The sequence below is a fragment of the Zonotrichia albicollis genome, chromosome 11, assembly GCF_047830755.1.
Source record: "Zonotrichia albicollis isolate bZonAlb1 chromosome 11, bZonAlb1.hap1, whole genome shotgun sequence".
Lineage (NCBI taxonomy): Eukaryota > Metazoa > Chordata > Aves > Passeriformes > Passerellidae > Zonotrichia > Zonotrichia albicollis.
Genome location: NC_133829.1, coordinates 23378158 through 23387036, shown reverse-complemented (window position 1 = coordinate 23387036; position 8879 = coordinate 23378158). Strand labels below are relative to the sequence as shown.

Here is an 8879-nt window from a genome sequence, read left to right as displayed (position 1 = left end):
ATCAGAGGCCACATCAAGGGGCACAGAATCTGGAGCTAATATTGACTCCTTTTCTCTGAAGGACCTCAGAGGCCTAAGAAAGGATAACAGCCGACAACCTGACGAATCTATAATTAGTTGGTTAGTCCGCCTTTGGGATGCTGCAGGGGAGGTTACGATTTTGGATGGTACTGAAGCAAGGCATTTGGGATCCCTGTCACATGATCCTGCCATCTATCAAGGTATGATGAGGGGGGCTAACCCTCACAGCCTCTGGGAACGGGTCCTAAGAAGCGTAGCAGAACGGTACCTGTGTACGGATGATCTCTATATGCAGCAAACTCAGTGGAAGACCACAGAACAGGGGATCCAACGCCTGAGAGAGATGGCGGTGGCAGAGCTCATTTTCTCAGATGACACAACAACTAGGAATCCGGACCTGGTACCATGCACTCCGGTAATGTGGAGGAAACTTGTGCGACTTGGGCCACCTGAATACGCTTCTGCCCTAGCAATAATGAAGCGAGATGATACATATGAGACTGTGCTCGATATGGCAAAGAAGCTTCGAGCGTACGCAGATGCTGTGCATGGCCCAACTCATGCCAGAATTGCAGCAGTGGAAACCCGACTGCAGAAATTAGAGGACAAAATAGAGGAGAATCATAAGAAACTCCGGGAAGAGATTAAGGAGGACCTTATTCAAATCTCAGCTGTACAAATTAGAAGCCCTGGTGTCCAACGCTGGCTCTCCTTTGATGGGGAGAGAAGGTACATCCCGCGGGCTGAGTTATGGGTTTTTCTGCGTGAGTCTGGAGAAGACATGAGGAGATGGGATTGAAAACCCACCGCTGCTTTGGCACAACGGGTGGGTGATTTGAAGAAAAGAGAAAGTATCACCAAAAAGATAGCAGCTCCGGTCGCTCGTAGCCGAGATGTTAAGTATGATGATGACGATGACATGTCCGATCCCCTTGAAGGAACTTCTAAGGCATATGCCCAAGGAAAGAAGGACAATCTGGCTTAGAGGGGCCCTGCCTCCAGCCAGGAAGAGGCACGGGAGAACCGGGTTTTTTTGGAAGGTGTGGATCAGATGGCCTGGCACATCAGAGCCACAAGACTATGAAGCATTGGTTGATACTGGATCACAATGTACCTTAATGCCATCGGAACACGTGGGGACAGAACCTGTTTCCATTGCTGGAATGACGGGGGGATTACAACAGTTGACTTTGTTGGAAGCTGAGGTGAGCTTGACTGGGAAGGAGTGGCAGGAACATCCGATTGTGACTGGTCCAGAGGCTCCGTGTATTTTGGGCATAGACTTCCTCCGGAATGGCTATTACAAAGATCCTAAGGGATTCAGGTGGGCTTTTGGAATAGCTGCAGTGGAGATAGAGGGTATTAAACAATTGAATACCTTGCCTGGACTATCAGAGAACCCATCTGCAGTAGGACTCTCGAAGGTAGAGGAGCAGCGAGTGCCAATTGCCACCTCAACAGTGCACCGCAGGCAGTACCAGACGAATCGAGATGCCGTGATCCCCATCCACAAGATGATCCGAGAGCTGGAGAGCCAAGGGGTGGTCAGTAAAACACACTCACCCTTTAACAGCCCTATCTGGCTCGTGCGAAAGTCTGACGGAGAATGGAGATTGACTGTGGACTATCGTGCCTTGAATGAAGTGACTCCACCACTGAGTGCAGCTGTACCGGACATACTGGAACTGCAGTACGAGCTGGAGTCCCAGGCAGCAAAGTGGTACGCGACCATTGATATAGCTAACGCGTTTTTCTCCATCCCTCTGGCAGCAGAATGCAGGCCTCAGTTTGCTTTCACATGGAGGGGAGTGCAGTATACCTGGAACCGATTGCCCCAGGGGTGGAAACACAGTCCTACCATCTGTCATGGACTCATCCAGGCTGCACTAGAAGAGGGTGAGGCTCCAGAACATTTACAATATATTGATGATATCATTGTTTGGGGGAACACGGCAATAGAATTGTGCGAGAAAGGAGAGAAGATAATTCATACTCTCCTGGAAGCCGGATTTGCCATTAAGAAGAGCAAAGTCAAGGGACCTGCCCGAGAAATTCAGTTCTTGGGGGTGAAGTGGCAGGATGGACGTCGTCAGATTCCTGCGGATGTTATTAACAAAATCACTGCTATGTCCCCACCAACTGATAAGAAGGAAACACAAGCTTTCTTAGGTGCTATAGGTTTCTGGAGGATGCACATCCCTGAGTATAGTCAGATTGTGAGACCCCTTTATCTGGTTACCCACAAGAAGAACAACTTCCATTGGGGCCCTGAGCAGCAGCAAGCTTTCGTCCAGATCAAGCAGGAGATCGCTCATGCTGTAGCCCTTGGTCCAGTCAGGACAGGACCAGATGTGAAGAACGTGCTCTACTCTGCAGCCGGGAGCCATGGTCTGTCCTGGAGCCTTTGGCAAAAGCTACCTGGCGAGACCCGAGGCGGACCATTGGGATTTTGGAGTCGGAGCTACAGGGAGTCTGAAGATAACTATACTCCAACAGAAAAGGAAATCTTGGCCGCCTATGAAGGAGTCCAAGCCGCCTCGGAGGTGATTGGTACAGAGGCGCAACTCCTTCTGGCACCCCGACTACCGGTGCTGGGATGGATGTCCAGAGGAAAGGTTCCCTCTACCCACCATGCCACCAGTGCTACTTGGAGTAAGTGGATTGCCCTCATTACGCAGCGCGCTCGAATTGGGAAGTTAAATCGCCCTGGGATTCTGGAAATAATTACAAATTGGCCCGAAGGTGAAAGCTTTAGTGTCGCAGATGAGGAACAAGAGCCAGTGACCCGGGTTGAGGAAGCTCCGCCATACAATCAGTTGCCAGTAGAAGAAACACGTTACGCTCTATTCACTGATGGTTCTTGTCGCGTCATAGGGATGAAACAGAGGTGGAAAGCAGCTGTATGGAGTCCCACTCGACGGGTTGCAGAGGCTATTGAAGGAGAGGGTGAATCCAGTCAATTTGCTGAAATCAAAGCTATTCAACTGGCCCTAGGTATTGCAGAGAGAGAGAAGTGGCCAAGGCTCTATTTGTATACCAATTCTTGGATGGCAGTCAACGCTCTATGGGGATGGCTGAAGAGATGGAAAGAGGCCAACTGGCAGCGCAGAGGAAAACCAATTTGGGCTGCGGAAGAGTGGAAGGATATCGCTACTTGGTTAGAGAAGTTACCTGTGAAGGTTCGCCATGTAGATGCCCACGTCCCCAGAAGTAGAGCTAATGAAGAGCAGCAAAACAACCAGCAAGTACATCAGGCTGCAAAGATAGGGGAGTTGAAGATAGATCTCGACTGGGAGCATAAGGGAGAGTTATTCTTAGCACGATGGGCCCATGATGCCTCAGGCCACCAGGGTAGAGATGCCACCTATAAGTGGGCACGAGATTGAGGGGTGGATCTAACCATAGACAGTATCTCTCAGGTTATTTGTGACTGTGAGACGTGCGCTGCCATTAAGCAGGCCAAGCGACTGAAGCCCCTCTGGTATGGGGGGCGGTGGTCTAAGTACAAATACAGGGAGGCCTGGCAGATTGATTACATCACACTGCCTCAAACCCGCCAGGGCAAGCGCTATGTACTAACCATGGTGGAAGCCACCACAGGATGGTTGGAAACCTACCCTGTGTCTCATGCTACAGCCCGTAACACTATCTTGGGCCTTGAAAAGCAGGTCCTTTGGAGGCACTGTACTCCCGAGAGAATTGAGTCGGATAATGGAACTCATTTTAAAAACAATCTTATTAATACTTGGGCTAGGGAACATGGCATCGAGTGGGTATACCATATCCCCTATCATGCACCAGCTGCAGGGAAAGTGGAAAGGTAAAATGGATTGTTAAAAGCCACCTTAAAGGCATTGGGTGGGGGGTCTTTAAAAAACTGGGAGCAGCATTTGGCAAAGGCTACCTGGTTAGTTAACACTCGAGGTTCCACCAACCGAGCGGGTCCTGCTCAGTCTGAGCTCCTTAATATAGTAGATGGGGATAAAGCCCCAGTGGCCCATGTCAGAGGTTTGTTGGGAAAGACAGTATGGATCAACCCTGCCTTGAGTACAGACAAACCCATCCGTGGGATTGTCTTTGCTCATGGACCAGGTTATACATGGTGGATAATGCAGAAAGATGGAACAACATGGTGTGTACCTCAGGGAGACCTGATTGTGGGATGAGACTCATATATGAATGTCATTGTTTGTTGAATGTGAGACAGAAGGAAACTGTAAGTGTCAAAGGTCTGAGCAAGTAAGAGGAGAGGAATGCGTAAGTGTCAAAGGTGTGAGTAAGGGAAATGAAAGTTTTTTATTGTATGTTCACGATATGGGATAAGGGGTGGAGTGTCGTGGGGTGACAGCCTTCAGCCTTTATCCCAATATCGTGTGTTGTGTCTGGCAGCTGTGCCTTCCTCCCCCCCCCCCCCCGGCCGTCTAGCTGCGGCGAGATGGGGAGGAGGGGGGGAGGGGGGTGCCCAGGCACTTTTTGCTTTTGGCTTTTGCTGCTTGGCTTGGCTAGCCGCTTGCTTGCTTGCTTGCTTGCTTTCTGCTTTTTGCGCTGTTTTTTTTTCCCTTTTCTTTTGTTCTCTCTTTCTTACCCTCCCCTGAAGATACTGGGCCAGCTCCGGACCTGACCTGAGAGCTCCAGGACACCCGAAGCCTGCGAGAGAGAAGCTCAGCACCCTTCACAACACAGTCTAGTCTCTCTTCTTTTCTTGTATTGGGGAGTGTTCTTTTGTTACTTGTAAATAAATAGGTTTTGTTTTCCATTTTGCTCCTCCGAGAAATTCCTTCCCAAACCCGGTGTTGGGGGAGGGGTGGTTGGAGGTTTGTTTTGTTTTGGGGGGCTCCCTCTTGGAGATTTCCCCTAATTTGTCCTAAACCAGGACATGTTCCCATGGCAACTCCTGCCATGGTGTTGTCTGTCATTTGGTTACCTTGGTTACTCCCACCACAGTTTATGTCAATCCTCTCTGTTATATAATTTCCTCTCCCCTGTGTTTCCTTAGATGTGAATTTGTTCTCCTCCCTGGGCCCAGTCAATCACTCCCAACTCCTCCCAAGCCTCCAGAATCTTCTTCTACCTGGGAGTTATGGTTGGCTGGGGCTCCGGGGCCCCTCCCTTATAATGTAACTATTGGTTTCTCCCCAGTGCCTATTATGCTAAGTCCACTCCCCTACCTTCCCCTATTGGTCCTTTGTAAACCCCTCCCTGAGATCCCTCCTCCCCTTTAAAACCCTGCTGCACGTTTTTTTCTCGGTCACTCGCTGGTAGATGTGTTGGATTCCACACCTTGATGTCTGTCACTCCCTGGTTGACAATAAATCTGACAAGTCCCCAGTGAGTGTCCGGACTCTTTACTCTCATCGGCCAGCAGTGATTCCGTCCGCTGTGAGCACAGCCCAAAGCCTTCTGACGCCGAGGGGTGCTCACACATTTGCAGTTGAGTGTTGGCCGCCCTCCTGCCAGCCGGACACCTGACTTTAAGGCCACACCTTGCTGTAAATCTTGCTATAAATGACTCCATGTTTCAGAAGGCTGATTTATTATTTTATAATATATTAAAAGAAAATGATATATTAAAACTATACTCAAAGAATAGAAGAGAGGATTTCATCAGAAGGCCAGCATGGAATAGAAAAGAATGATAACAAAAGCTCGTGACTCTCAGAGAGTCCGAGCCAGCTCACTGTGATTGGCCATTAATTAGAAACAACCAACATGGACCAATCAAAGATGCACCTGTTGCATTCCACAGCAGCAGATAATTATTGTTTTTCTTTTCCTCTGAGTCTTCTCAGCTTCTCAGGAGAAAACTCCTGGCAAAGGGATTCTTCAGAAAATACCATGGCAACACCAAAGCTCCACCTCCCTTGTCCCATATAAAACCCTGGACCCTGCTTTGTTCTTGGTTTTCTGTGCCTGGAGCCCTTGGGTGTGCTGGCCCATGAAGCACCACTGGAACTCCCAGCACGGATCCCCTCCCACCTGTTTTCCCCCGAGCTGCAATCGCCACCAGCCTGGTGCTCGCTGGGCCATCCCTGCCTTAGAGGAGACGCTCGGGGGAAGGCAGTGCCTGGGGCTGGGATGGGCTCTGAGCGCTGCTTTGGGCTGGGGAGGCTGAACTTCCTTCCCGGGGCTTCTCTGGGGCAGGGCTTGGGTTTGGCCTGGAAACAGAGGGAAGGTTCCAGGAGGTTTTTGTTCCTGCCCAGAGCCGAGGCCTTTCCTGTTCCTCATCCTGCCCTGGCAGCGAGGGGCTGGGGGAGCAGCAGAAAGGGGCAGAGACGCAGCTGGGACAGGGACCCTGACTGGAGCCCAGGGCATTCCCAGAGCGTGTGGAAGAAGGATCAGTCTGGAAAGAGGGGGAAGGAGCAGAAAGGAGGGGATGATGGCAGTGATGGCATTTGTGTCCCCAGGTCACCATTGCCTGGGCTGGAGCCCTGCTCACCTGGGCACGGACGAACACCCACCTGCCCGTGGGAAGCAGGGAATGAATTCCTGGCTTTGCTTCCTTGCACAGCTTTTCCTTCCCCCATGGACCTGTCTGTATCTGAGCCCAGGAGTTTGGGCCCTTTGTCTCTCTCACTCCCTGGATTCTCCCCCATGGGTGCTCCACGCAACTGGGCCTGAGGCCAGAGAGAGAGACAGGAGATGGAGCCGTGCACTGCTGCCATGGCCACAAGCAGGGCACCCTCATCCATTAATGAAATCATGCACAGACACGGGCAGATGTGATTTTACACCCTCCCCTGCTGTTTGCATTTCCTGCAAGCTTTCTGCAGTGTTGCTGGCAATATTTTTGTCCTTTTTCAGGTGATTGACACAGCACCTCACAGGACACACTCACAGGATCAGGAGAATTATGTGATATACCATGGATTCATGTCCCTAAAATATACCAAGGCTCTAATTGATTAGTTACTGTTTGAGTCTAGAAGTGGGCAGTACAAACTTCCATTTTTCACTTTCAGGTGCTCATGGGGAAAGCACAGCATATTCTTCCAGGTCTTTGCACAATATTTGTTAGCTACATACATTAGCAAATCTCATTTACATCACTGTTCAACAGCTCAACATAAGGAACCCAAACTACTGGCCTATCCCTAAGACTACACAAAAAGAATAAAACAAATATGTTTTGCTTCCCACTTCAGCTGCATTTGGGATTTTTGATTTTTTGATATTTTATGATTTTTTGATATTTTGATTTTTATGATATTTTAAGATGTACTTGTAGTTTTCCTGTTATGTCTAGGCTCTGAAGTAGGGTTTGTCGTTGTTGTGAAACCAAGATTAATCAAGGATTTATACAGAAATAGATGTTCTAAACTATCCTTGCACTTGTGCTGGTCCCTAGGAAGGCCGGTGGGTGATTTCTGTCTGTGTTCAAATATGTAAAGCAACAACAAATAGTCCCAAACTTTATATTTCAGATAAATAATTTAATGGCATCTTAACATTGTCTTCACAATCTTATAACATGCATATTTCACTCCTTATGAAGCTGAAATCTTTTTAAATACAAGTAATTCTACTGAAATTTTAGAAGTTTCAAAACCATTTTAACATACTGAAAATAAAACAATCTAAAAGACAGGTCTAACAGCCATTAAAATACAGGAAAAAGCAAGAGGACTTCAGTAAAAGAACATACATTTTACAGCTACATTTTCTCCACTAAGTATTTATGTGTTAAGAGAAACAGAGTAAATGCAAAAGAACAGAAGTTATTTAAAACTAGAATTTCTAATGCTAGAAACAGCTTTGAAACAACTTTCTATGTAGTTCTATTTATTTCCAAATTTAAAATTGGCCAATTTTCGTCTCAACATTTTGAAGCACAAGGGAGGAAAGGTGGAAAATGCTATGCAGGGGTTGCAGTTATAGATCTCTAAAGTTTATATGTGTAAAGGAATGAACACAGTATTAAACACACTGAATATGACAGAAAAATGCAACAAAGCACTAACTGAGAGAAAAACAGCCCTGCAAGCAATGCCAGGGCACTGGACATTTCTGCATTTTAAGCAAAGAGCTTTACAGCATCTTTAATTTTCCTTTTCCTGTCCGTTTTGGAGAGCGCAGCCCAGCCCGCCTCGCGCATTCTCCTCATGGTTTTGAGTTTCAGAGCAGAGCCTGGAGATTTCACACTGCATGGAGCTGGGCTCTGGGAAGGAAAACAAAGCCATCCTTTCGTTTCTGTAAACAATCTGATTAACTGCTTGCTTTAATCTTAGGAAAGGCTAACATACCTTTTCTGGTGCTGTGGAATGTAACCGTGAAGCTTGTGGATAATCTTTGTACAAATTTTTAAACATTTCTTCTTCCGATACTATGCTCTAATAAATTAAAAGTTAAAAGTTAAAGGTACTTAGTCACACTATATTAAAAATACTTTTTCTTTCCCTCTAAGGATATTAAACTATGAAAAAAAAAAGTTAAGATGTCATTATGAGGCATAACAGTTCAATAAAAAGAATGGTAATTATGTACATACAATGACAATTCCAGAAAGAACCAATAAATTAAAAATATACAGATAAATATCGGCTGGAATGTGGAAGCCCAAACTCTTTATTTCCATTCTCAGCCCCAGCAGTGAGCACAAAGAGCTGCTCAGCCCATTATTTGTTCTCTGGCTCTTACCAGGAGGTCAGTGTGCTCAGAGCTGTCTGACTCAGTGTCCAGCTGCACCAGCACTTTCTGTTTTTTCCTGCTGCTCTGCTCTGCAGGCAGGTTTGTGCTTCTTCCACTCTGCATTTTATCCACTGGGGGAGTCTTTATAACACATGTCTGGGAAAGAAAATGTTTCTCTTTTTAGATTATATTTTATGGGGTAAGTAGGGAATCTAAAGCCAAACTCAGGGCCC

The 8879-nt window shown here is 47.3% G+C and overlaps 1 long non-coding RNA gene across 1 annotated transcript; it reads right to left on the bottom strand.

Moving 5' to 3' along the window:
• Positions 1-7462: 7462 nt before the first annotated feature.
• Positions 7463-8796, bottom strand: LOC141730604 (uncharacterized). Its single transcript, XR_012582208.1, has 3 exons — positions 8656-8796; positions 8262-8348; positions 7463-8176 (listed from the first exon to the last, which is right to left on the bottom strand). It is a non-coding gene; the product is annotated as an uncharacterized LOC141730604 (long non-coding RNA).
• Between the last annotated feature and the right edge of the window lie 83 nt (positions 8797-8879).